Consider the following 26,804-nt stretch of genomic DNA (forward strand, 5'->3'; position numbering starts at 1 on the left):
TTCCTATCTCAGATACATAAACTAAACCCTTGATTTTCTGCTGAATGTCATGTTCTCTCTTGGGACCAATGAGAAGTTTTTGGGCTGTATATCATAGCCTTTATCCCAAGTCAAAAATAATTAAAATTAGCCATTTCACAGTTCAATATCAGAAACTAAAAATTCCAAGTACTTTAAAAGTACTATAGAGTAACATCGCTTCTTCCCTAATTCCTAATTAATTGATGTAAGCCTATTGGCCCTTCTCCTTGGATTGCTTGGATTTCTTGAGAAGGGTGGTACCTACTGCCACCTAGAGAGGAATTCGTACACGCACATCAGTCATGAAAGTGGTGTTCCCACAGCATTAACTCAGATAACAAGATTGTTGCTCTTTTTGATTTAATATCATTATGTTGGTTCCTTTCCCCCTGCATCTTGTTTTCTTCCTACTAACTTATCTCCGTTTGCTAAAGAAATCTTCAGTCTCAGAATGCAGGTAGTGAAGAACTTTTATTGATGGGGCCAGTGTTGTGGAGTAGCAGGAGAAGCCTCCGCCTACAATGCTGGCACCCCTATGGCAGCTGGCACATGTTCCGGTTGCTTCCTTTCCAATTCCTCTCCCTGCTAAGGCCTGAGAAAAGCAAGAGAAGATGGCCCAACAGCTCGTACCCCTGCCACCCACATGGGAGACCCGGATGAAGCTTCTGGCTTCAGAGTGGTCCAGCTCTGGCTGTTGCAGCCATTTGGAGAGAGAATGAGCTGACGAAAGACCTTTGTCTCTCTCTGTGTCTCTCCCTGGTCTCTATAATTCTTTCAAATAAATAAACAAATCTCCAAAAACAAAAACAAACAAAGAACAGGACTCTTATTGAAGGCTCCACTAACACTATGGGCAGGGTACCATTATGTAGAAACATGGTTCTGTGCTTTGCCTGAACCACAAAACCTGAACACCAAATACAGTCCAGGCTATCTTAGCTGAGACACCAAACCTGTGGTTCCCACAGCCCTTTGAGATAGCAGGTCAGCTACATTCACTTCAAGGAAATACAGTAATACCTCTACCAAGCAGCAATGTAAACAGAATATCCCCAAGTATTTCCAGTTGGCATGTTGGCATCCAGGATAACCCCAAGTACAACTTTCCTTTCATATGTTAAAAATAGAAGGTAGAAGGCCGGCGCCGCGGCTCACTAGGCTAATCCTCCGCCTAGCGGCGCCGGCACACCGGGTTCTAGTCCCGGTCGGGGCGCCGGATTCTGTCCCGGTTGCCCCTCTTCCAGGCCAGCCCTCTGCTGTGGCCAGGGAGTGCAGTGGAGGATGGCCCAGGTGCTTGGGCCCTGCACCCCATGGGAGACCAGGAAAAGCACCTGGCTCCTGGCTCCTGCCATCGGATCAGCGCGGGGCGCCGGCCGCAGCGCGCCGGCCGCGGCGGCCATTGGAGGGTGAACCAACGGCAAAGGAAGACCTTTCTCTCTGTCTCTCTCTCTCACTGTCCACTCTGCCTGTCAAAAAAATAAAAAAAAAAAAAAATAGAAGGTGGAAATAGGCTTATAAACTCATCAATATGGTGAATAGATGGCGCAAGTACTAGAATATTTAGATATATTACTATCGTTCTCTACCTGACATACTCGAAGATAGAGGAGGTGAAAAGAATAGAAGGTAGAAAATACATAGAAATAGCTACCCTGAGGTGAAAAGCACAATAGCTTGGTGGTTAAGAGGTTGGCCTCAGACGCCACACTTCCTGAGTTCAGAATCCTGGCCTTGCCACTTAACAGCTTTTTGACCCTTGGCAAAGTATTCTTTTTAGACATTGGCAGCCTTATCTATCAAAAGGGAAAAATCTTCCCTCATAGGGTTGTTGTGAAACTGCAGTGCTCAAGAAAATGGGCAGCCCTCAATAAACATTAGCTGTTTCATAGGTTATCTAAACATCTGATATTTTGAAGAATACTATTATTCTTCTTTCTGAAAGAAGTTATAACTTTTCAAAAAAAAAAAAGTTCTGTGTTCCACATGATGCAAACAGTCGGATTATCTGAGGTCCTTTCAACCAACCATTTTAATCATATGATTTCAAATAATTTCTTTGTGTTTTGTAAAGAGAAAGCAGATTTTGCAAGACCAACTTGGAGGTGCATGTAGGGATTAGCTGTTTTGGCATGAAGCAGTTAAGTCTTGAATTAAAAGCATTTTATGCTTCTTTTTGGTTTGCTTAATTTTCTTAATTGACACAAAATAATTTTATTTATGGGGTACAATGTGATATTTAAATACAGGCATGCATTATGTAAGGAACTGATCAGGGTAATTGGTATACACATCACCTCCAATGTTTATTATATTTTGTATTGAGAACTTTCACAATTCTCTCTACTGGCTATTTTGAAATGTAGGATTATTTGTTTGATTTCAAGATTATTATTGATATCATCTGTAAACACATGTCAGTGCAATAAAATAATGAATTGCTTTCTCAATTTGAATCCAAAGCATAGCTCAGATACAGATTTAAGATGAGCATTTTTTTAACTTTGCACTTCACAATGCAGTAGCTAATAAGCTGTTTAAATGTGAATGTGAGTCCTTAAATTTAAATTAAGTAAAATTAAAAACTCACTTTCTTAATCACATTGGCCACCTATCAAATGCTTAAGAGCCACCTGTACCTAGTGGATTCAGAACATTTTCATTGCCCTGGGACTTTCTGTTAGCATGATAGGTTATAAACTGTAGTGTCTGGTACCACTTCTCATATAATCTTGTCTGATTAGTGAAAAACATCTAATGAAATCAATCTTCAATTTAGAGTCTAGTGTGATAATTAAGAAAATCTCATTTTATAATTATTTGTATTCATTATTCTCAGGCAAATTGTATAGACTATCACATCTGTATTTTTCAGTTCTAACATCAGGAAATTACATAGCACCATATGTTTCAAGGATAGTTGGTAATTTGAAGCACACATAAGAGATTCCCCAAGCCATCATTTCTTAGCATAATCATATATAAAATATGCAAATGACATTGTCCAGACTCCCCCGGTAGAGTCTACACAGCCAAACGACACTTAAGTGTCATTGAGAAAATTTGTGCTGTGAATTCAGCTAATCTACACTGATAAAATTATAAAAATGATGCTATGATTTAGACTTTTCAGAACTTTCTGTAGCTAAATTCACTATAATAATTCATAATCGTTTCCTTGACTTCAGCTCATTGTACCTGAATTACCTGCTTCTCCAGTGTCTTAGTTTCATTACAAACACTACCATGAATCACTGATCCAGCCTCTCCTGGCTGCACATCTGGCAGGACACACAGATGTGCTCCATCCTGGCATTCCTCAGCCCTTGGCCCTCTGGGACTCGCTGGGTTAGCACACGAACTTCCACAGCTGCCAAAGTATCCAAATTGCTCCAAAGATGGACCCTAAAACTATATAAATCTCATAATTTAACTGTAGCCCCTAGGAGTGAGAGGCAGTCCTAAAAATTATAATAAGGCCTAAGTGGACACTAGAAAGACTATCAAGGGAATAAAAATAATCTTTGTAAAAAAATGAAAATTGAGGGGGTGCACTGGAGGGCAGGAAGTATTTCCAGGATCTGAGATATCCTCAGGGCTGTTGTAGGGTAGTGGCGGGGAAGCTGGAAGAAACTTAAGAACCAGACTTAGCAGTAGAGAGAAGCTGTTCCTCGTTCACCAAGCTGAGTGAACTGAAGCTCAGAGAAGGGAAAAGTAAAACACTATAGTAGAGAGACTAAGAGCATGGACTTTTGGAGTCAATCAAATGCTGTCGTTGCTATTGAGATGATGAATCTGGGAAGGTGGAGATATTAAATTCTCACACCTTTTTGCCCCTGCCCCCTTATCTCTGTGTTCCCATATCTCTGTTTCTCCTTGGCAACTGACAGGTCTACCTGCTGGACTCACTGCCCACAAGACTGGTATGTAACAGTTTGGGCTTAAGCCACCTTTGTTTATAAACTCACATGAGCAACTGGGGAGCACGGCTAGGTGCGGCTGCCTGGGGATGGATGTGTGGGTGTATGCAGCTGCCTATGTGTGGATGTGTGTACATGTCTGTATGTGTGGCAAACCGCCACCGTAAACACAAAGGAGGACATCTCCTGTGGCCACACTGCTATCAGGAGGCAAGTGGCTGTTCCTTGTGCGTTTCTCACTGCCACTGTGAGTAAAGGAGATTCAAACCCACAAATGGCTCTGAGTTGTTCTCTGTCCGGTCAGAATCTGGATCTGCTTGTCCTAGACTCTAAGCCCTGGGCATACAGCTTATGTACTGGTTAATTGAAACCAGGCAAGTTATTTAAACTGGATGAGTCTCATTTTCTTCACTTAGATAACCAGAGGCCATAACAGCCGCATAATTCATTTGCAAGGATTAAATGGAATAACAGGTTTCAATTGTTAGCACAGAGCCTAATTTTCAACTCATGGAAGTGATGATGATAAATGCAGATGATGATGATGATGATGATGATGATGATGATGATGAAGTGGTCACCAAGCTTACCTGCAAAGAAATAGAAGAAAGAAAACTTGACTCTATATTTATGACTCCTAGTCTGATGCTCTAATTGATGTTTGCTGCCTTCAGCAATTCAATGATAAACACGAATTGCTACCAGTTTGTTTCCATAAACATGAATTTCATCAAAGACTCCAGCACTACACTTCAAGATTATTAGATGCTATACTGAATTAAGTGAACTGAGTTTAAAAGTTCTCTTGGCTATGGGTTCATTATGTGCTAATTTGTCAACAGCTAGGCTTGTAAAGAATGTGGTACTTTATTTTAGTGACATCCATGTCCCCAGAGCCACCTGGCTTGTGTCAGTGGTGCACACCTTATTGTTCTGTTAGAAATGGTCATTGCTCTTACTTTGTCCTGAATACAGTTGCTCCATGTCCATGTGTTGTTTCCTCTGCCCTCTGAGGCCATTCTTTTCCTGCTCACCAGGTCACAACCAGGGAAGTCTCTTACAGACATTGTTCTTGTCATGTACCCAGTGCCACAGAAACCCAGTTCTGTGAAGAAAGCTGGCTATTTTCCTGGGCCTCATTGTCATTACAGTGTCCTTAGACATCTGGACTTTCTACTTCTATAGATTGCAGTTTCAGTTAAAATATCCTGAAGGATTTGTGTCACACCTCCTGAAAGACCAAGCAAGGACCCCCATGGCAAAATATCCTGTTTTCTTTTTATTATATCTATTCCAGATTTAAGATCATCATCTGAATGTGTTCATTAAAATTAGACTTTGCCTCCATTCAAATATATGTGGATATTTATTCTGTTTTTTTTTTTAATTTTGATACTATCTTTGAAAAATGTCATCTTATAAAAATGCATCCATTTATCTATCCAATGTTTTTGTTCAGGAATCCTGATTTACAGTATCATGTGCAATGTTAGAAAAGTATTCCATAAACGTATCATATGCTTATGAATAGTAATTAACAGCCCCCACTTCCAACCCAAAAACATCTGTTTTCAATTTACTGCCAGCCTATTTAGAGCCATAGCAACATTTTTACCTGTATCTTAATCCTGTTTCTCTGTTAATATGCTCATTTAGATCTATTATTTAAAATTTATAGCTAGAGCCCTGCACATTTCTGAATATACAATACAGAAGGAAAGGTAAGACATCAATACTAATTTTAGATTAGTTTACTGGTCGGTCCACTGAACATCAAATTGCTAGTTTCTCACATGGTCACTCCCATGGTAACTCAATTAGCAAGAAGCTCTTAGCTTCTAAGAATACTTTCTTATGAGTTATATGTAAGAAAACATACATTTTAATCAAGAGAGAGTAAGCAAAGAAAAAGTAAAGATATTTTGTCCAAAGAGGAGCATCCAATTTCAGTGGAAGTCATGGAACATATCTTCTCCCCAGGGTGCAGTTTGGAACAGTGGAGATCATGTTTCATGATGATGGTAGTGGTAAAATAAACAAACCCTTTTTTTGTGTTTCCCAAATTACAATTAGCTCAGTAAATTTAAGGGATACACATAGAGCTTTTACAGAAAAGGTAAATGGTCTACAGAAGTCAAGAAATTTTATTTCACAAATTGGAAATTAGAGAGAAATTGTCACTTGCCATAAACAAGCTTTGCTTCAAGAAAGACAGTAACGCACTGGTTCATTATACTTATACATCTATGGGTGAGAAAGAGGCTTTGCTGTTCTTACAAATTAAATATTTCAAGAACAAGTTCTTTTCTCTTCCAATGGTATGTCATTACTTATGTACCCTTATTATAAATTATTGGGGAATTCCCCATATTATGACATATTTTAAAGATATTTCAAGGCAATGTTAAACTATATAGCACTCCTTATTACTAGTTATGACTCTCATAAAAAAAGGTTAATTATTGCTAGAACTTTTTTGCCTGAAAGTTTATCACTTTAAAATAAGGAGAAAAGCTCATTTGTGAGGTCTTTTCTTTATTATATAATTCTTAATGAAAACTGACATAATTTTATCACTAATAGTAAAGATTGTCTTCTGCCATCATGAATAAATTACTTTCCTAAATAGTACTCATTGTACCATAATTTCACATGCAAGTCTATATAAAATGTACACAAAACACAATAATGAAAGATGCAAAATAATTAGTAGTAAGGGGGCATCATGAGGACATATGTCTATTGCCAACATCTTCAAATTTAACATCTGTCCTGCTAACATTGTCCTACAATTTTCACCCTTCTTCAAACTGTTTTGACTTCTTGTAATATTTGAAGATGGAAGAATTAATTAGGGACTTTTCTTTAAAAAGGGAAAATTATCATTGAAATAATATTTCCTGATGAACAGCACAAGGTTTCAGAAACTATTGAATTCATTATTTGTCTGGACTGCTAAACTGAGAAGTTTATCAGCTGAAATTCCTTCTTATTAAGCACTTATTACCCACTTATTAAGTGGGTAAGATAAAGACTGCCCACATCTCACTTCTTTGCTTTTAAAAAGCTTTTAATTTAATCCATTACTACACACACACACATGCACACACACATATCCAATAGGATTATTTCTATGTCCATAAAATAAATCAAATATTTTGATTTTAGAATTGTTTCCCAAAATATGAATCACGTTAAAATTTACAATGTCAAGTCAAACAGAGAAGTAACCTCACAAAGCATATAGGAATTAATGCCACCAAATCTTAACAGTAGAAAGGATCATAGAAAGCTAGTTTTCCAGTTTAAACCATGGAGTACTAGGGATCCTGAAGAATTGTCTTGAAGGCTGCCTTTACCACTGAGACAAGACACAGGACTCCTTAATCAAATTCTCCCCTTACATGTATCCCTCTCCCAATGTATGTATCCATCTATAGCTCCAAACCAGTCAGAAGCAAGGTGCATCAGGATCTTAACTACAAAAGGACCTCCCCTATGGGCTGTAAAGGACTTCCCCAACCTGCATGCATGCCCAGGATAGTCCAGTGTTTCCAATGTGGGACCTTCCAGAGTTGTTGGTAGTGAGCAACACTGCTATTTTCAGCATGTTCTGTGCAAGAAAACCACAGTGTCCATGCAGACCATTGAGCCAGGTGCAAAATGAAGTGTCTTGTGGTGGAATGTAACTAACATGGCTCCCCAATGCAGTAAAAGTACATGTTCAGCTCCTATTGGGGTGGCAGTTGACAAAACCTCTTCTCACTGTTTTGTTCCCCCTTATGCTCTAGCACAAACCCCAGATAAACATTAGGATTTGCACATTGGCCTCTTACTGATTGTTATTAACAAGTGAGCTAAAGAACCTGGAGTAGGGTTGGTAACAAACTTCAACCAGATCCCATCACAATCATTCAGCTCTACTCTGTTGTATGGTTCAGTGAATTATATAAAGAAGGGAGTTTTGCAGATGTCCCACTGCATCGGTTTAGACTGCTCAGAATGTTGGGGTGTAGCAAGCACAAGGAGACACAAGACACGGGAGCTCTTCCTCTGTGAAACACTGCCAGCAAGTTCCCAGCATGCTGCTTTTATTTTTTACAAGGATTACATCAGCCATTTGTACAGTGCCTACATGAGCTTATATAACTCTAAGATTGCTTGTAACATTACTTGATAATCTTCAGAACATGATTATCACATTGGTGTGGCTCCTTGTGACTTGGTTGACTACATAAGCAAATCTGGGAAAGTAGCTGCCGTGTCCTCATGGGAGCCAACATTCCCGTGAGAGCTTAATACTCTTCTTCTTGATAGCTTATCTATTATCCTTTTTTAAAATTTTTGTTTAAGGAATACAACTTCATACATTTAATATACACATATTTGGGAACATGATGCTTCTCTCCACCCCTACCTCACCCATACTCCTCCCACTTTTCCCCTTCCTCTTCTTTTCCCATTCTTATTCTTTACAGTGATCATTTTTCAGTTAATTTTTATATTCATAACATTAACCCTACATCAGGTAGAGAGCTCAGGTTGATTAGTATGAAGAAAAAAAAGAACAAAAACAAACAAGCAATAAAAACATTGTTCCATGACAGTCAAGGCAAGAACTGCTAAAAATTGTTCCATCTCAAAGTGTCAGTTTTATTCTTATAGATTACACTTCAAGTATTCTATTATTTACCACAGATCAGAGAAGCCATATGTATTTGTACTTTTGTGACTGCCTTATTTCACTATATAAGTATTTCTAGTTGCATCCATTTTATTGCAAAAGACAGGATTTCATTTTTTACGGCTGTGTAGTATTCTGTAGTGTATATACACCATAATTTCTTTAGCCAGTCTTCAGTTGATGGACATCTGGATTAATTCCAGATCTTAGCTATCATAAATTGAGCTGAAATGAACATGGGGGTATGGATAACTCTCATATGCTGACTTCACTTCCTTTGAATAAATATCCAGGAGTGGGATGGCTGGATCATATGGTAGGTCTATATTCAGTTTTCTGAGATATCTCCATACTATCTCCCACAGTGGCCGTGCAAGTTTACATTCCCACCAACACTGAATTAAGACAACCTTCTCCACACATCCTCACCAACATTTGTTATTTATTGATTTCTGTATGTGAGCCATTCCAACAGGGGTGAGGTGAAACCTCATTGAGGTTTTGATTTGCATTTCCCTGATGGCTAGCAATCCTGAGCATTTTTTCATGTGTCTATTGGCCATTTGAATTTCCTATCTTGAGAAATGCATGTTCAGTTCATTTTTTGTGTTCCTTGTTCACTGAAAAGGTTTTCTAGCCTTGACAAGAAACTGAAAAATGTTAGCAGACTTAAGAATCAGCAAACTTTAAACTATCATTGGCTATCCATGTATCCTTCTATGAAATATATATATATATATTCACATATATTTTTTAATTTGCTTTCATGAAGCAAAAATATAGTGACTATTCTCTGTACTCATCCCATTTGCTCCTACAGAGATCTTCACATCACTCAGAAAATCAGTTCCCAGTACTTAACCAATCTAGTAGCACCAGAGACCAACATTGTTGTGAAGACTAAAAGAAGTCCACTTCTTACATCAGCTGATTTGAATTATTAGAATGAGTGTTTTCTCATGCCCCAGATTATTCAATCTATTCCAATATCAGATTCAGTCACTTCCTTCAACCAAAGAGTACACAAAGTCTGCTGAATAGTTCATGTAAACAAGCTCTATTCCACAAGAAATGGGAGAAGGAAGCTGCAAGGAAGAGACCATTTTTACAGTAAAATGCTCACAAGTCTTCAGAAACTTCTCAATGCGAATTCTCAGGAGACCCAACAGGTGGTCCTTAATCAGGCAAATGATATTTAATTTCTCAGTCTATTTCCAAGATAATGACCCTGTTAGCAAAAGGACATGATTTCAGGAGCATTCTGTTTCATATTCAGGTCTGTCTCTCTTGTCAGACAAGAAGTCAGAGAGTTTAGCTTAATGGTGCTCATCTCAAGTGTGAGTTTTAGACTAGGAGTCACTCATCTTTTAGTGATCGGCTGAATCCCTAGTCATCAGCTCTGGTCTATCTAATATTTCAGAGTTCATTAACTACGACAGAGATAAGGACAAAAGAAGGCACCAGCCTCATTCTCAGATTTTACAGAGGGAAATTGCACAAAGGACTCTTCCAGTGTCCTACATACTCTCTCTCTACGTAAAGCTTGATTCTTTACAGAGAAATCTAAGTAATAGGGGGGAAGCTAGCTCACCAATACACTAAAGGTGAGATTCATAGGTTATGCAAATTCCTTTTTAGACAGAGTCCGAGAGAGAGTGATTCTGCTCCATTTTGACAGCCTATGTCCTCATCCAGTCTGGGTGCCTGGCAATACTTCTGATGACCTCAGTGCCTGCTGTGGTAATGGTCTTGTCACAGAGTTAGCTGTAGACAATGTAGTTAGGAAGAATTCTTTCCCTACAGACCAATTTTCTAGGGCTTGCCATGTGAAACCAAGGAGAAATTCCTTGTCAAATTTATGTGCAGACATAATCAAATAATGGCTGAATGAAAACGCTTGGGACTTTAACTGATTTATAAATACCTGGAAGATTTCCATTAAACCTGGATCTGGTTTTGAATTCATAATGAGAAATGAAATTACATGCTCTAAAAAATTCTTTTTATATCCTAGATTTTAAGAAGCAAGACAGATTTGAGTCATTTTATTTTAGTTGTCCTTAAATGGATCCAAATACACATTTTCAATACAATCTTTTTTAAAAGAATACACAGTATAAGTTTCAGGATGAGAAGACAGAAAACATCTACCACATTTTATTTCATAATCTTACTAAGTACATTTATCATTCTAATAAACCTATAATATATCAATAACGTGTTAAAATCCTAGTTTTAGGAATTGATAAATTCATTTACCATTTTATATCACACTTGCTGTGTAATGCCAATCATTTGAAGAATTAGGAAAATAAAGTTTTTGTTTCCTCTCTAGGTAACATTACATTCATTTAGGGGAAAAATGGTTAAATTCTTCAACTACATAGACACATCGATTTAGCTGAATTTCAAAGGAAGTCTAAAAAAGAAAACACTTTACCAATGTTATGTTGAATATATGAAATGTTCCTAAGCCTGGGTGAATAGAAATAACTGGACTTTAATATATAAAAGACATTTCCTACATTTTGTTAGTCCCCAATTCCTCCTTCCTCGTGGAACCCAATTCATCAGAAGCTTCTAATCCCTCCACTCTCTCAGAAACATCCTGGGCCTCAGAGAAAGCTCTCTATCCTCAGCTCTGGGAAGGGCTTAATAGCCTGTACTAATCCCAAACTGCCTGCCAATAATTCATTCAGAAATAGCTGTGTGACTTACATGTGCCGTGGTACCTAAGGAATGGTTTACTAGGAGTTTCTAGGGAAAATTTTTTTCTGAATTTTTTGGGAAATTTTCTAAAAAAAAAAAAAGGCAAAAAAAAAAAAAAACCCTTCTAGTTTCCTGCATGCTGCCCTGCACAGACGTGAACCATATCGTCAACAGACATTTCACCAGCCTGCAAAAAAGCAAGCATCTGCAAAGACACAGACAAAAGAGACTACTCAAAAACAGAAATTAAGCCAAAATTACAGGAACTTTCATCAATACTAATAAGTAAACCTTTTGTTAAGTTGGACAATACTGGATTTTTGATGTTGTTTGTTTTTTGTTTTTTATTAATTTGAGTTAGAGTTGGGTTGCTATAACTTACAACTGAAAGAATGCTATCTGATACAAAGGTTTATGGCAGGCCCACTTTCTCAGAATTATTAAAATATACACTATTAAATTGTTAAAATATTGACCTATAAGTCATGTTTATATCTAATATTTAAGTATATTGAGCCATATTTCTTGGCATAAATTTTCAAAATATTATCATTTTACTTTACTTGCAAAAACCCACTTGTCAGATTAATTTAATACCACCTAGAGACAGGGTTTATTTGATTAAATATATTCTAGAAGACATCAAAAGTTCATGGAAAATACAGAAAAAATGAAATTAAAAATAAATTTATTTTCATACAAAAAACTGAAAGCTTTTCAAAGTTTTTCCATGAACTTTTTGAATTGACTCCTCCCAGTATTTACTGAATGTCTACAATGCACTTAATACTGCCCCAGACGATGGAGGTACAATAATGAAGAAAACAGGAATAAATCCTGCCCCCATGGAGCTCACATTTTGGAAAGGGAAATAGACAATAAATTATTTGGAAAATATGTACTATATCAGGTGTTGATAATTATTAAAAAGTAAAATCAAACAGGCACAGGTACAGAATCTGAGGACAAAATAAAAAAATGTCATTTCAAAAACACTGTCAGAGTAAACCTCACTTATTAATATTTAGAAGTTTAAGAGCAAGGAAGTTGGGGGGCAAGCAAGTGGCTATGGGAGTGAGGGTGAATAGCTACAGGCAAAGAGAAGAGTGAGTGCAAAACACCCTGAAGGAAGACCCAGAAGCCTCCCTGCTTCTCCATGTCTCAGGAAATACAGGGAATGCAACAAGTCTGGGCTGCAGTGTGTGAAGGAGAGTAGTAAAGATGAGATTGGAGAGGGAACATGAATGAGCCCAGTTTTCACTTACAAGAGAAAGTGGGCCCTGGGTTAAGAGCAGTAATATACAAGTTATTGGAAGATGCGTGGTTACAGTTACCTGTAGAAGATAAAGCCTATGGGATATATTGATGATTTAGATGTGAAGTATGAGAGAAATGCATCGGAGTCAAATGTGGCTCAAAGGTTTTTGGTCTTAGCACCTGAAAGGATGGTATTGGCATTAACTGAGAAGGATGTTATAGAAGACAACTTTATTTGCTTGGTGTTGTAGGGGATGGTTTGAGGGAGTCAGAGTATGGTTTTTGATTTGCTAAGTTTGAGCAGCCTATGAGATATCCAAGTGGAGACGTCAAGAAATCTGTTGATTCTAGAAAAATTCAGCATTCTGGATTTAAGAGAAGTCTTCCAGGATGAAGTTGTTACTTTGTAGTTAGCATTTAAATCATGAATTTTGATGGAAATTTCTGGAGAGGAGACATAGGTTATTAAAATAAGAAATCCAGGGGCCGGTGTTGTGGCACAGCGGGTTAAAGCCTTGGCCTGAAGTGCCGGCATCCCATATGGGTGCCGGTTCTAGTCCCTGCTGCTCCTCTTCTGATCCAGCTCTCTGCTGTGGCCTGGGATAGCAGTTGAAGGCCCAAGTCCTTGGGCCCCTGCACCCACGTGGGAGACCCAGAAGAAGCTCCTGCTCCTGGCTTCGGATGGGCGCAGCTCTGGCCATTGTGACCATCTGTAGAGTGAACCAGCGGATGGAAGACCTCTCTCTCTCTGTCTCTACCTCTCTCTGTAATTCTGTCTTTCAAATAAATAAAATAAATGTTTGAAAAACATCCCTTTTTAAAAAAATAAGAAATCCAAGGACTGAGTGCTGTGAGCATGGAGAAGGAGTATGTATATTTTGAGGGGAAGGAATCAGAAAAAGCCACAGAGAATGGTACCCAACTTGCCAACCCAAAGACTTGGGAGTTGGAGGAACAGGATAAAGAGAATGGGACTCAAATACACCTAAGCGATTCTTTATATGTTTAATTTTCTCATCAGTTACAGCACGTCCACATGATCTGTGAAATTCAACAGAAGTTTGATTTTGTGAATGAATCTTTCAGATGCAACTAACAGAAAGCCAATACTCAAATTGGAATAAATGATAAGCTAACTATTAATCTCACATAATAATCAACCTAAGGGAAAAGCAGACCCCTTGGCAGGGTACTATGCCCCTTTCCATCTCCCTGTGACTCTTGCCTTTTTTCTCTGTCTTACATTGATTTAGGCTTCAGGAAACTACCAAGATGGCCTCACCACAGGAGCAAAACAATAGATAATCTCAGCCATTTTTATCTCAGAGTGAAAAAAAAATCAGATCTGGTGAAAATCTAGAGAGGGTTATTTCCGTGAATGGGTCACAAACCTATTGACAACATGTTCAAGAAGGAAGTGACTCATAAGCGATGTCCCAGTGATGCTCTTGAACTCATTAAACTCTGAATACATTTTAAAGTATTCTCTAATTGCCTTTTTCTTTTCTATTATTTGCTTCATAAAACCAATTTCTCAAGGAAATTCGCTAATTCCTTCTAACCTCTTTTCTTCTCCAGGGACCTCCATTTCTTTGGTCGAATTTAAGCCAGCTGCTTTTTGGGTCTACCACGCAGCTATCATCACAAGAATGCGCAGTATTAATCCCTCCCTCCCAGGGTATATTTCCTAACTCTAATAATGAAATATTTCCAATCAAACATCTGTATTGGTATTTTGTTACTACAACCAAAATATAAGGAGATACTTATGAGGAAAGGGGGTTTATTTTGGTTATAGTTTTAGAAGCTCACAACCCAGACTGGGCAGCCTCATTGATTCAGGCATCTGGTAAGGTCATAGATGATTAAGGGGCAAACACCTAGCAAGCCAAGGAGCAGAAAGACAGGGAGCAAAATATTTGTCTACCCTCAATATAGTCTCTCCATGTAAAACAACCATTATTTAATCACAGGGCTCCACCCCTATGATTTAATCCAGTTGATTCACTTTCCAACACCCCTACCTTCAGGCAACACAATTAAATTAAGTTCCATCCTTAATTCTTTAATGTAAGAGTCTGGAGGTCAACCCTTAACACTTGGACCTTTGAAAAACATCACCAAAATTATCTAAACCAGACAGGATCCCTTATGATTTCACTGGCCAAAAGAAGATGAGACATCCATTTTTATTAATCAAAAGCAAAGAGATAGGTGATCATCACCTAACTAATAAAGGTTACTCTTGACTTACAAATAGGATCACTTCCAAAGTAGTTCAAATCCAGGGAAATCAGAACCTGATTGCCAAGAAGAAAGAAATAATTCAATACTAGAAATATGGTCAATTATATCTAATTATATCTGTTTAATGCAATGATTTTTTTAAAACTCCATTTAAACCAAATAAAGAAGCAATGAGTTACAGAAAGAAAAATATAGTTAAAAAAATTTAACAGCCATCCATTTTATTTTATAATTTCTAAGTTTATAAAATATTAAATAATTGTTAGATGGAATAGGATTTTTAAAATCACTTTTAACACTGACTTTACCAGTGCTGTGGCTCACTGGGTTAACGCCCTGGCCTGAAACGCTGGCATCCCATATGGGCGCCTGTTCGAGACCCAGCTGTTCCACTTCCCATCCAGCTCTCTGCTATGGCCTGGGAAAACAGTAGAAGATGGCCCAAGTCCTTGGGCCCCTAAACCCGTGTGGGAGACCTGGAAGATCCTGGCTTCGGATAGGCGCAGTTCCTGCCATTGCAGCCAATTGGGGAGTGAACCATCAGATGGAAGACCTCCCTCTCTCTCTGCCTCTCTTCTCTTTGTGTAACTCTGACTTTAGAATAAATAAATAAATATTAAAAAATCTTTAAAAAAGCACTTGACTTACATTCTATCTCAATTAAACCATGTGAATTGCTATGAAACAACATACAATATCACTGCTGTATTTTGAATAAAACTTAGTATTTGGTGGTAAAAATTTTAGGACATAAACTGGTTGGTATAATGTCCTAAACATTACACTACCAGATAAATGTAAAGCCAATCTCTAACTAACAGTAAACAGCACAGGTTTCAGACAACAAATTGCTTTACTTATGTGGGGAGCAAACCGGACTAGACTGTTACTGGAATTAAGACTTATTCTATGCATCTGCTCTCCCACAATATGGCGCTGGGAGAGAAGTAAACAGCTTCCGCACAGCTGCCTCCAGTTCAACCAATTAACTGTAGGACTTGCTCCTGATTGGAGAGCAGCGTGCTCGGCGTGTGGGCAGCCGAGTTGGGATTGGCAGAGAAGGACTATAAAGGAGGAGAGAGACGGCATGCACCGGGAACATCTATGGGGAACATCTAAGGGAACCCTTGCAGCCCCCCAGAGAGCCGGCCGGCGGTGTGCCGCTCCCCTGCGGAAGTGGGGAATGCGGCCAGGGGGAACTGCCCTTCCACGGAGGTGGAAGGGATAGTAGCCAACCCGGGAAGAACCAGCAGCAAACCCGGGGAGGGCCGAGCAGACGAAAGAACAGCGCAGGGTCCTGTGTCATTCCCCCACGAAGACGGGGAGCGACATATTGGTGCCGTGACTCGGATATGAAGCCTAGGACGGATAGCAAACTTAGGGGGGAAGAAACGGGAAGAAACGGGAAGAATTGGGAAAATATCGGAGAGAGAGACTAGCAAACAGCCTAGGGAAAAGCCGGACGAAAAGGGTGCCGGAAGAAGCTATTGAAAGCCTAGGCATAGACTCGAAACAGCCTAGGGAAAAGCCGGACGAAAAAGGAGCCGGAAGAAGCTATTGAAAGCCTAGGCATAGACTCGGATACGGACTACGGGGGGAAGCTGGGAGAAATCTCTAAGGTCGAAAGCGAAAGTGAAAGCTAGAACAAACAGACTCGGACGCGGACTGTGGGGAGAGGCCAGGAGAAATGAGGGAGGAACATTGTTGGAAGAAAACTTAGGGAAATATACCGGGTAGAGAAAAGTGTTAGGGAAATTGAAGCCGCGGGGGGCAGGCCAAGGCGGATACGAAAGCCACTTTGGGATTCTCAAGTTAGCCCGGGAATAGGGGGCGAAAAGTTGAAACCAGAAGCTGAGACGCAAGCCAGATTGGGATCCGTCTGATTAGCCCGGGGAGCAAAGGACGGGAAGCCAAACCGTGGGGCGGAGACGTACGCTGGGTTGAATTCGCCAGGCTAGCCCGGGGAACTTGGATTGAATGCTAGTGGTGGAGACGCAAGCTACGCTGTGTTACTCGCGGAAGCCGCCGCGTGCAGAGAGAGCACGGGGCGTGAATAGATAGGGAACGCTGGCGTAGGCCGTGGTTCAGACGCGAAAGGGTTAAGCGTGGAGACCGCGGAGCGCGCGAAGCCGGGAAGCCGCGCAAAGCCGGGAAGCTGCGCAGATGAGAGAGGCGCGCGGGCTGAAGCGGCGCAGAGCCGGGAACCCGCCGGCGGGGCGAGGTGCCGGGAAGCTGCGGGGATAAGAGAAACAGAAGTTTTAGAAGTAAAGTGAGAGAAATAGGAATGCTGGAAGATAGAAGTAAAATGGGAGAAATAGGAATGCCCGGAGATAGAGAAATAGAGAGAAATAAGGCCTCCCCTCAACATGCCAATTAGAAGGCTTGGATTCGGTCTGCCCGATTAGTGAGGCGATGAGCACCTGGGCGGCTAGCCGCAGGTCACCGAAGACAGGCACGAATTAACATCAGTAAAGCTTCCCCACAATGCAACAATTAGGAGGCTTGGATTCGGTCTGCCTGATTTAAGGCGGTAAGCGCCAGCAAAGCTCGACCAGAGTATGAGCTGCAGGTCACCGAAGATAGGCACGAACCAACACTAATAAGTCTCCCCCACAATAAGGCAATGAGAAGGCTTGGATTCGGTTTGCCTGATAGGTCTTGTAAGTCCCCTGCAGGCAGAGCAGAGCATGCGCTGCAGGGCACCGAATACAGGCACGCATCAGCGCCTAAAAACCTCCTCACAACATGGCGAAGAGAGGACCCGGATTCGGTTTTCCTGATTGATAGGACTTGTAAGAGCCTGTGGCAGCTCTAGCAAGTAGAGCAGAGTGTGTGCCGTGGGACACCGAAGACAGGCGCGTATCAACGCCAAAAATAAAAAGAAAGGGGGATCTGTGGGGAGCAAACCGGACTAGACTGTTACTGGAATTAAGACTTATTCTATGCATCTGCTCTCCCACAATATGGCGCTGGGAGAGAAGTAAACAGCTTCCGCACAGCTGCCTCCAGTTCAACCAATTAACTGTAGGACTTGCTCCTGATTGGAGAGCAGCGTGCTCGGCGTGTGGGCAGCCGAGTTGGGATTGGCAGAGAAGGACTATAAAGGAGGAGAGAGACGGCATGCACCGGGAACATCTATGGGGAACATCTAAGGGAACCCTTGCAGCCCCCCAGAGAGCCGGCCGGCGGTGTGCCGCTCCCCTGCGGAAGTGGGGAATGCGGCCAGGGGGAACTGCCCTTCCACGGAGGTGGAAGGGATAGTAGCCAACCCGGGAAGAACCAGCAGCAAACCCGGGGAGGGCCGAGCAGACGAAAGAACAGCGCAGGGTCCTGTGTCGTTCCCCCACGAAGACGGGGAGCGACATACTTAGACTTATGTTAGAAAGCAGTTATCATCTGACTCCTAAAATGTAATTTAACAGTCACTATTGAAGGAAGATATTCATAGTATATTAGGTAAATGTTGGTAATATCAGTCCCAAAGGAAATTAACAATTTATCACGTCTATTTTCTTCTCTTTGAGTGAGAAAATTCTAAAGTGATGTTTGTAAAAGCCATAAGTCATCCCTGCAAATCTCTTATTATCAGCCATGTTTCCTGTGTCCTGTAGATTCTGACCTTCACTTCACTTCATTTGACTCAAATTGGGTCTTTGCTGCCTTAATTGCATTTGAGAAAGTTATTTTAAGAAGATGTAAAATACCATGTACTATGCATGGGCAGACTATTATTTGAATAACAAAATTTTCTCTCATACAAAAAATTAAGTTCTAAAAAGAAATAAACGTATGGTCCAACTTACTTTTCTGTACATGGCCAAATGATGACTCGTTATAATCAATAGATCCACTCACCTAAGACACATCACTGCTATTGATTTTCTGTTGGATATGGTTAATAGTCCTTGTGTTCTTTCAATTTATATGCAACATTTATTTCTGTTTTTTTAGTGATGCTTTTATTGATAAAAAATCATTTAGTAAATAAGATTATCATTACTTATGTCAACAGTCAGGTTTTCCTAGAAATGAGGCTATTGAGTAATAAACTGGAGTTCTTTTTCTCAGAAAAAAAATCTGTGCTTTATTTTAGCTTAAGTTTGAAACATTCACCTCTTTTCAGTTCTTTAAAGATAGTTCCAAATTAATTAATAGCCCTCACCAAGTAAAAGTAATGAAAACCCCTTAAAGGTAGAAAATGGATAAATGAATTGATTCTTCATGAACTAATCATGTGAATATTTTCTTTCATATTTAAAATAGCTTTCTCAAGGTCATAGTTGGTATAATTCAGAAGAATTATTACATCATTTTTCTTTGGAAGTTAGAAATAAAAAGCTGAAGCAATTTCTGATAGAAGATATGGTCACCTGATAAAGTAACTTATAGTACAATATTTGGGGAAAACATTAATTAAAACTCCCAGATTTTGCACACCTAGACCTCTCTCCTGAACCCTTCTTACTGCAAATAGATCTCATATTACCGATTTCCTGATAATGACTGAGTCATCATGCTAATTCTAGATGTCCCAATGTGAAGAGTGCCATTTTTGGCATCCTATACTGAAGGTGTTCTTTGACATTATTCACTTTCAATTTACGCAGAAACAGTTCATCATTGTTTTGAGCCCAAATACACTGAAACATTGGCCCAAACCCCCGAACTTAAACTTAACCAAAGTACAATCTAAAAATAATGCACACTGCTAACAAGAGCCCTCTGTGAAAATCGAATTGTGTATTGGCAGCATGAGCCCCAGCCCCATCCCCAGAGCACAGAAGGTGGAAAAACTGGATATTAAACAAGACCTCAAGAATGAATGGTTCTGCCCTTTGCAATAAAAGCAGTTGTCTGGTGTAGGCTAAAACAGTTTTTTTTTTTTTTTCTGAACAAAAGCACTAACTGAGCTGTTTTTCCTGCTGTTGATAGGCAGCTCACCTCCCCTTCCCATCAGCTCTGCTGAGTCTCCTAGTGATAGTTGTTAGCCAGTGCTGCAGATGCTCCCTGCCTATTTAATCTGTCTTAGCATGAGAGTTAGTGGGACTATTTGCAGCTTGGTGCATAGGAATGCAAGTAATTCCCTCCCACCCCATTAACACTGCAAAAGTGAGGAGCTGGAAGGTAATTTCAGTTTCTGTACCACATAAACATTGATAGCATAATCAAGAGAGAAATGAGAAAAAAGAAAATCACCTAAAGTTACCCTTGGCTCAATTGATGACTATCTTTTCAAGTTTTTTCTAATTGCCTTTCCTTTTTCCTCATATAGTCTACCTCAGCACAACCAGTCTGTGTCTACAATAGACCATTACCAAGCTTCTTGCAACTCTTTTTCTGATATGTATTCTGACTTCCTGGAGCTGGATCCTTTTATGTAAGTAGCTGAATCTTGCTTGTTTGTTTTTCTTGCAAATCCTTTCTTAAAATTGGAAGCAAAATACATGAAGGATTTGATCCAGAATAAACATTCAATAGACAGCATTTGTTCTCTCAATAGAAAGAAGAAACTGTGTTCTGCCATTAAATGCAAAGGGGCTAACTAAAATTTTTGCCAGCAACTAACTCTTCAAAGTTTGAAAAAAGTCAAGAGATGATTCCTGGAGTCAAGTTTCTATACTCCAAGTAAATATGAGTTTAACTTCTCAAAGAATGAGATTTGCTAAATTAATCATTAGGGATGAAATGAAACAAAGTGAATACTAAGCACATTGTAAAGATTTATTCCTAAATGAGATCTCTAATTATAATTATTGAGTGGATTCTTTTCTTCTCTTGTCTATGTTAACACCCACGTCTTGAAAGAAATCTTTCAAGAAAATATAAATGTTTAGTGTTCTCTTCTTACAAAGACCTTCCTGAAAAGATCTTCAGTCCTTCTACAATTAAGCTACTCTGAAGGTTCCTGGATAATTTGCTTTCTCCAAATCGTCAATTAAGAAGAGGAAGAAGATATACCAAAAACCATTACAAGCAGCCTACTTTGAAATACTCCAATTTTGGTCTTGCTTTAAAGTGTCTTAAGAGAAAAGTCTGAATCTGTTATAAATAAAGCATGCTGGTCTTTAGCATTTCCCACTCAGTCAACATGAAACTAATGTCGCAGGCCTGAATTTAAGACAGAAAGAGAGTGTCTTCTTATATGCTAAGAATAATTGCCCAGAAAATGATTCTTTCATCTTCCGAGCAGTCACACACTTAACTCACAGGCTGTCTATTGCATTCCTAGTATGTGATTCTTGCCTCTAAGGTCAATGGGAACAAAGATATAAATGTATTTGGTATTCCTCCAATAAATCCTGTCCACTCCTATCCATATACAAAAAGAAACAAGGCAGGGGGCGAGGGAGGTCCTGTTCAATGCCAACACCAAAAGGAAACATGAAGATGGCATTCAGGTCTTGCTCACAACATATCTTCGATCAAAGAGTTCCATTTAAAAATGTTTCTAAGGAATTAATCCAATTGGGCCCAAATATATAGAGAAACAATGTTCATCATTTCACGAGGTATACTATTGAGGGGCAGGCATTGTGGTACAGCTGGTTAAGCCACCACCTGTCATGCTGGACCCCACATGGGTGCCAACTCAAATATCTGTGTTACTGTAATGATGTATAATATGTTAAAATGAGACAATTTGTTGAAATAATGTGACAGGAAATTCTATTAGAAGAAGAAAATGTAAACTAGCTGAATTCTAATGACTATATTAATTATTAAATTTATGAAAATATTACTGATATTTTTTATCCTTAAGATAAGTAATCAACAAATTCTATTTATTTATTTATATCATTGATCTACTCCAATACAATGTAAGCACCATCAAGGTAATATCATGTGTGCTGTTTACTGTTCATTCCCATGATTGGTCAAAAAGTAAATTATAATGAATAAATAAATGGCAGAAGGAATGAATAAACTAACTATATCAGGAATGGTACACCTATGAAATAAAATTCATCACAAAATATGCACATTAAAAATAATGAATAAAAAATCAACGACAGAGCTTAGTCTTAGAGCAAATCAGTTTCCTTAATTAGCCATAAAGCCATGGTACAAGCCCTATACTGTTTTTTTTTTTTTTAAGGGAGAAAAAAACATCTATCTCATGTAAACTATGCTGTTTGAGGATTTTTCTATTCTGGACATCCTACACAATCATCCCACCAACATTAGTCCCTGGAAACCTCAGCAATCACATAAATGGGCAGCAACAGTAGCATATATTTCTTTAGCAAATTTCAGAATAATAGTTTCCTATTTGATCAGAGAAAACCAGAGCAGAAAGGGAAAAAAAAAAAAGCCACAAGACCTGGAGCAATTTCTGATAAATTTGAATGAGACAGCATTTGTTCATAATGGTTAGCCATTCTTTACTAAATATTTTTGCTACAGCTGATTCATTCCTTAAATGGCATTGTTCGCTCCATCAGCTCATTGTTCCTGACAGAAAAGTAAAAACTAAAGATGATTTTTTTCAAACTTTCTGCATAGTTGTAATATAAAATTAACAATGTTTGTGACCCAATTGTTTCTTGGCAGGGTTAAATTTCTTCCTTTCAAGCTATATTATTTCATGTCTAATTATCACAGCACAGAATTTTTAAATTACTAAAATTTTATCAGGTCCTAATGAAATTTCAAAAGTGAAATGCATGCTAATCCAACTTCATGACTACATCCTTGGACGTTTTAGATTTCATTTGTCTAATAATTTGAGTTAAATACTTTTAAAATATAATGTGAAATATTTAGTATTTTATTCCAAGTGGTTCTACATATCAATACTTCCATTTTATAAACTATAGCCCTCTGCTACAACTTGACAAAATTTATTGGGCTTAATACTGGGTTTTGTATCATTTTTCTGGTATGTGCTCTGGCTCACTAAGGGTTGGCCTTCTTCATTGAATTCCTTTATATGAGTGGGTGACTCTTGCTGATTTGCTATTTCTGGAAGCTATACCTCTTTATACCTTCTGTGATTGGATAGAGTTATTCCCAGAGTGGAACAGTGGCTGTCCCTAACCTACCTCTCTACATCTACTGCTCTCTGCTACCACAGGCAGCTCAGCCAAGCATGAGGTAACCACAGTCCTTAGTATGTTACATTTAAACTACCCACCGACCACACCAAGAGTTAGCTTATCTTCACTGCTGCTAAGATCCTAACGTCTCCTGTAGGTAAACTCATCTATGAAGCAATCATTTTTCCTTCACTGACTTTGTGAATCCATCATACAAAGAAAATTACACTTTGGTAATAAACAGTACCGAATCTGTTACATTGCTTAAAGATTTCCATCCTCTAATATTTAACATAATAAACAAACACAATACTAATTCAATTTCAAATTATGAGAGATTACATCATATATATTTGAATTTAACAAATTGTTGTTATGATGCTGAGAAACTTCATGAAAAGGGTATTTAATAATTTTTAAGATAATAAAATATTTTTCTTCTACATGGGCTAACACATTAATAGGAACTTATTTTTTTAAAGATTTATTTATTTATTTATTTGATCAAGTTACGGAGAAAGACAAAGAATGAGAGATCTGCCATTCCCTAGTTCACACCCCAGATGGTCACAATGGCCAGGGTTGGGCCATGAGGCCAGGGGCCAGAAGCTTCTCCCCGGTTTCCCACATGAGTGGCAGGAGCCCAAACACTTGGGCCATCTTCCATTGCTTTTCCCAGGCCATTCATTTCTGAAGGCTGAAAGTACATGTTATACATTTAGAACATTGCATAAGTCCATTTTTCCTATGTACTTACCTGTAAAAATCAAAGTCCCAAATTTCCTAAAGACATAGCTTGCTCTAGAATATATCAGTGTAATCATAAATGACTACTAGAACTAAGTTATCATTTTTGTATTAATAGGCCAACGAAAGTGAAATGGAATTTTTTTCTTCTCCTAAATACAATGTCAATCAAGATCCAGATATTACCCTGGCTACCTTCTGGTATTTTCTTGAACCTGGTTATCTTTCATTGTGCAGAACAACAGCCAGCGTTGTTCACTCAGTGTCTTTCTTCAAGAAGGATAACAGAGGAGTGTCCCACACACATGTACCCAGAGCACAACTCAAAACCTAGACAGCACTCCCTGAATGTTCTGGGAGTGTTCTGATCTATTTGTTATTTTCCTGGACAGAAATTTTAGGCCCAGGGTGAAATCAAATTATTACTTAATATATGCTAAAGTGATCTTCTGTATATAACGAGAATTGTAAATGAATCTTGATGTGAATGGAAGGGGAGAGGGAGCGGGAAAGGGGAGGGTTGTGGGTAGGAGGGAAGTTATGGGGGGAAGACATTGCAATCCATCAGCTGTACTTTGGAAATTTATATTCATTAAATAAAAGTTAAAAAAATAAAAATAAAAATAGTCATTTGTTTGAGATACAAAAACAAAAATTCCCCTATCTGTGCTTATGTACCTCAACAGGCTGATTTTACAAAAGAAGAAGAAGAAGAAGAAGAAGAAGAAGAAGAAGAAGAAGAAGAAGAAGAAGAAGAAGAAGAAGAAGAAGAAGAAGAAGAAGAAGAAGAAGAAGAAGAAGAAGAAGAAGAAGAAGAAGAAGAGGAAGAAGGAAGAAGGAAGAAGGAAGAAGGAAGAAGGAAGAAGGAAGAAGGAAGAAGGAAGAAGGAAGAAGGAAGAAGGAAGAAGGAAGAAGGAAGAAGGAAGAAGGAAGAAGGAAGAAGGAAGAAGGAAGAAGGAAGAAGGAAGAAGGAAGAAGGAAGAAGGAAGAAAGCAGAATTTTTAAATAGAGGGGCCCTGAGCAGACAATGTGCAGATGTTACTCTCCTGGGTGCCAGTGTACAGCCTACATATTGTAAAAAGGACAGAGTGAGTGTGTAGCATAGCAATCAAGATATATGCAGGCATACATAATACCTATGTTTGGGAGACAGTTCCAAGTGCTGACCCCAGCTTCAACTAATGCAGACCCTGAAAAAGCAGCAATGAGGGCTCAAATAAGTGGCTTCCTGACACCCACACAAGAGACCTGGATTGAGTTCCAGTCTCTGGCTTTGGCTCAGCCCAGTTTCAGCCATTGCAGGCATTTGATGAGTGAACCAGCCGATTAGAATGCTCACCCTTCCTGTGTGTGTGTGTATGTGTGTGTGTATCTGCCACTCAAACAAACTAACTGACAAATAAAAAAACGATACGAAATTATCAACTCCCAACTTGACTCTCACTAGGATTAAACATGACAATAGGTCTGATCTGATTTCATCATCATTTAAAAAAAAATCATCTATTATTTTTCACTTTATGTTTCTGTGTGAGAGCAAACTGTTGAAATCCTTACTTAATGTATACTAAGCTGATCTTCTGTATATTAAGATAATCGAAAATGAATCTTGATGTGAATGGAAGGGGAGAGGGAGTGGGAAAGGGGAGGGTAGTGGGTGGGAGGGACGGTATGTGGGGGAAGCCATTGTAATCCATAAATCGTACTTTGGAAATTTATATTCATTAAATAAAAGTTAAAAAAAAAATCAAAAAAAAAAAACAACGATACGGTGATGCTGCCACATTTTGCTTAAATAACTGGTCATAATCTGGTTCTGATGAGAAGGAAAACAAATGTTACAAAGTCATTCTAGAAGTATCATAGCACATTTGAGAAAATTTCAGGGCAATTCCCATAACAGTAATAAAATATATTATTTGCAAGTTCCAGAAATGTGCTCAAGTCCAATGAACCATAATCATTGCCTATTTTCTCATTCACCAAATAATTTGTATTATTGGTGTCACAGAAATGCTAGAGCAACACTTATCTAGCATTAAAAAGATTTATATAACAAAACTAACCAAATACATGAACAATCATACCGGGTAAGGGGATAGTTTACTTCTTTCAACATTCCAATTACTGTGTCAGAATTACATAGTATGCAACAAAAGGTAAATAAATATAAAGCAATAAAACATACTTTTGTATCAGGATAATATGTAGAAAGTCCCAGAGAAATAAATACAACTTTTGCTATGGTTTCTGTCTAATTACCTTTCCATTGTAGAAAACAGTGTATTCTCAAATCAATCCATTCACATTCCTAGCATCTTAGGTTACTGAGATTCATACCATCTTTATCCTCTGTCCTAATTCTCTCCTAATACCTGGCTTCCTTGGTCACTGAGAATACTGAAGCAAGCACAAAAAACCTTCACAAACTCCCCACCACAACCTCTTACTTCCTACTGTTTATGCCTACATACTTTGCCTCCCCTCCTATTTCTATAGAGAAATGCTTCATGCTCCAAACAAAATTCAACCATTCACATAAGACCTAGATCCCAACCTTTTACCTAGACAATGACACATCTCCAGCAATGACATTTCTCAAGCAATCCCTGTTCCTATCTGCTGCTCAATTTCTCCACTGTTCTCTACCAAGAAAAGAACTCATCAGAATTGTTTCAACTCACAATCTCCATTTTTTCTTCTCTCATCTTTACTCTATTAAACCAAATCTCAAGCTTTAACCAAGGGAAGCTTAGGCTACATGGTATGGTAGTGAAGTAGGCAGACATACAGGCTAAAATTGTTAGATTTGTGAACTGGAAGACCACGCCTTTGCCACGCCCCTGTGTGACCTCATGCCCCTACCTGATGCCTTTGCCACGCCCCTGTGTGGCCTCATTCCCCTACCTGGCCACACCTGGGTGCCCACCAGCCAATCACATTAATTAACCACTCCCCTTTGAAAGTGGGTTAAAAGCTGGGACAAGGTGTGGCCTGACCCGCTCTTCTTCCCTGGCCTCTTGTCAGGAGGGGGCTTGCTGTAGCCTGCCCCTCTAGGGTGCATGACCTTCCGGCCATGTGCTCTAGGCTTCCTGGCCCAGATACAGGCCTAGATGCTCTTCCACGTGGCTGGTTCCTGGTGCTCGGTATGAACCCCTATTTACCTCTCTCTCTTAAATAAAGCTC

The 26,804-nt window shown here is 39.0% G+C and overlaps 1 long non-coding RNA gene across 1 annotated transcript; it reads right to left on the minus strand.

The window, feature by feature from the left end:
* Positions 1-3,108: 3,108 nt before the first annotated feature.
* LOC138844046 (uncharacterized) lies at positions 3,109-26,544 on the minus strand. The gene is made up of 3 exons (XR_011379412.1): positions 26,303-26,544; positions 14,843-14,888; positions 3,109-4,528 (listed from the first exon to the last, which is right to left on the minus strand). It is a non-coding gene; the product is annotated as an uncharacterized lncRNA (long non-coding RNA).
* Between the last annotated feature and the right edge of the window lie 260 nt (positions 26,545-26,804).

This window comes from Oryctolagus cuniculus, chromosome 10 (assembly GCF_964237555.1).
Source record: "Oryctolagus cuniculus chromosome 10, mOryCun1.1, whole genome shotgun sequence".
Lineage (NCBI taxonomy): Eukaryota > Metazoa > Chordata > Mammalia > Lagomorpha > Leporidae > Oryctolagus > Oryctolagus cuniculus.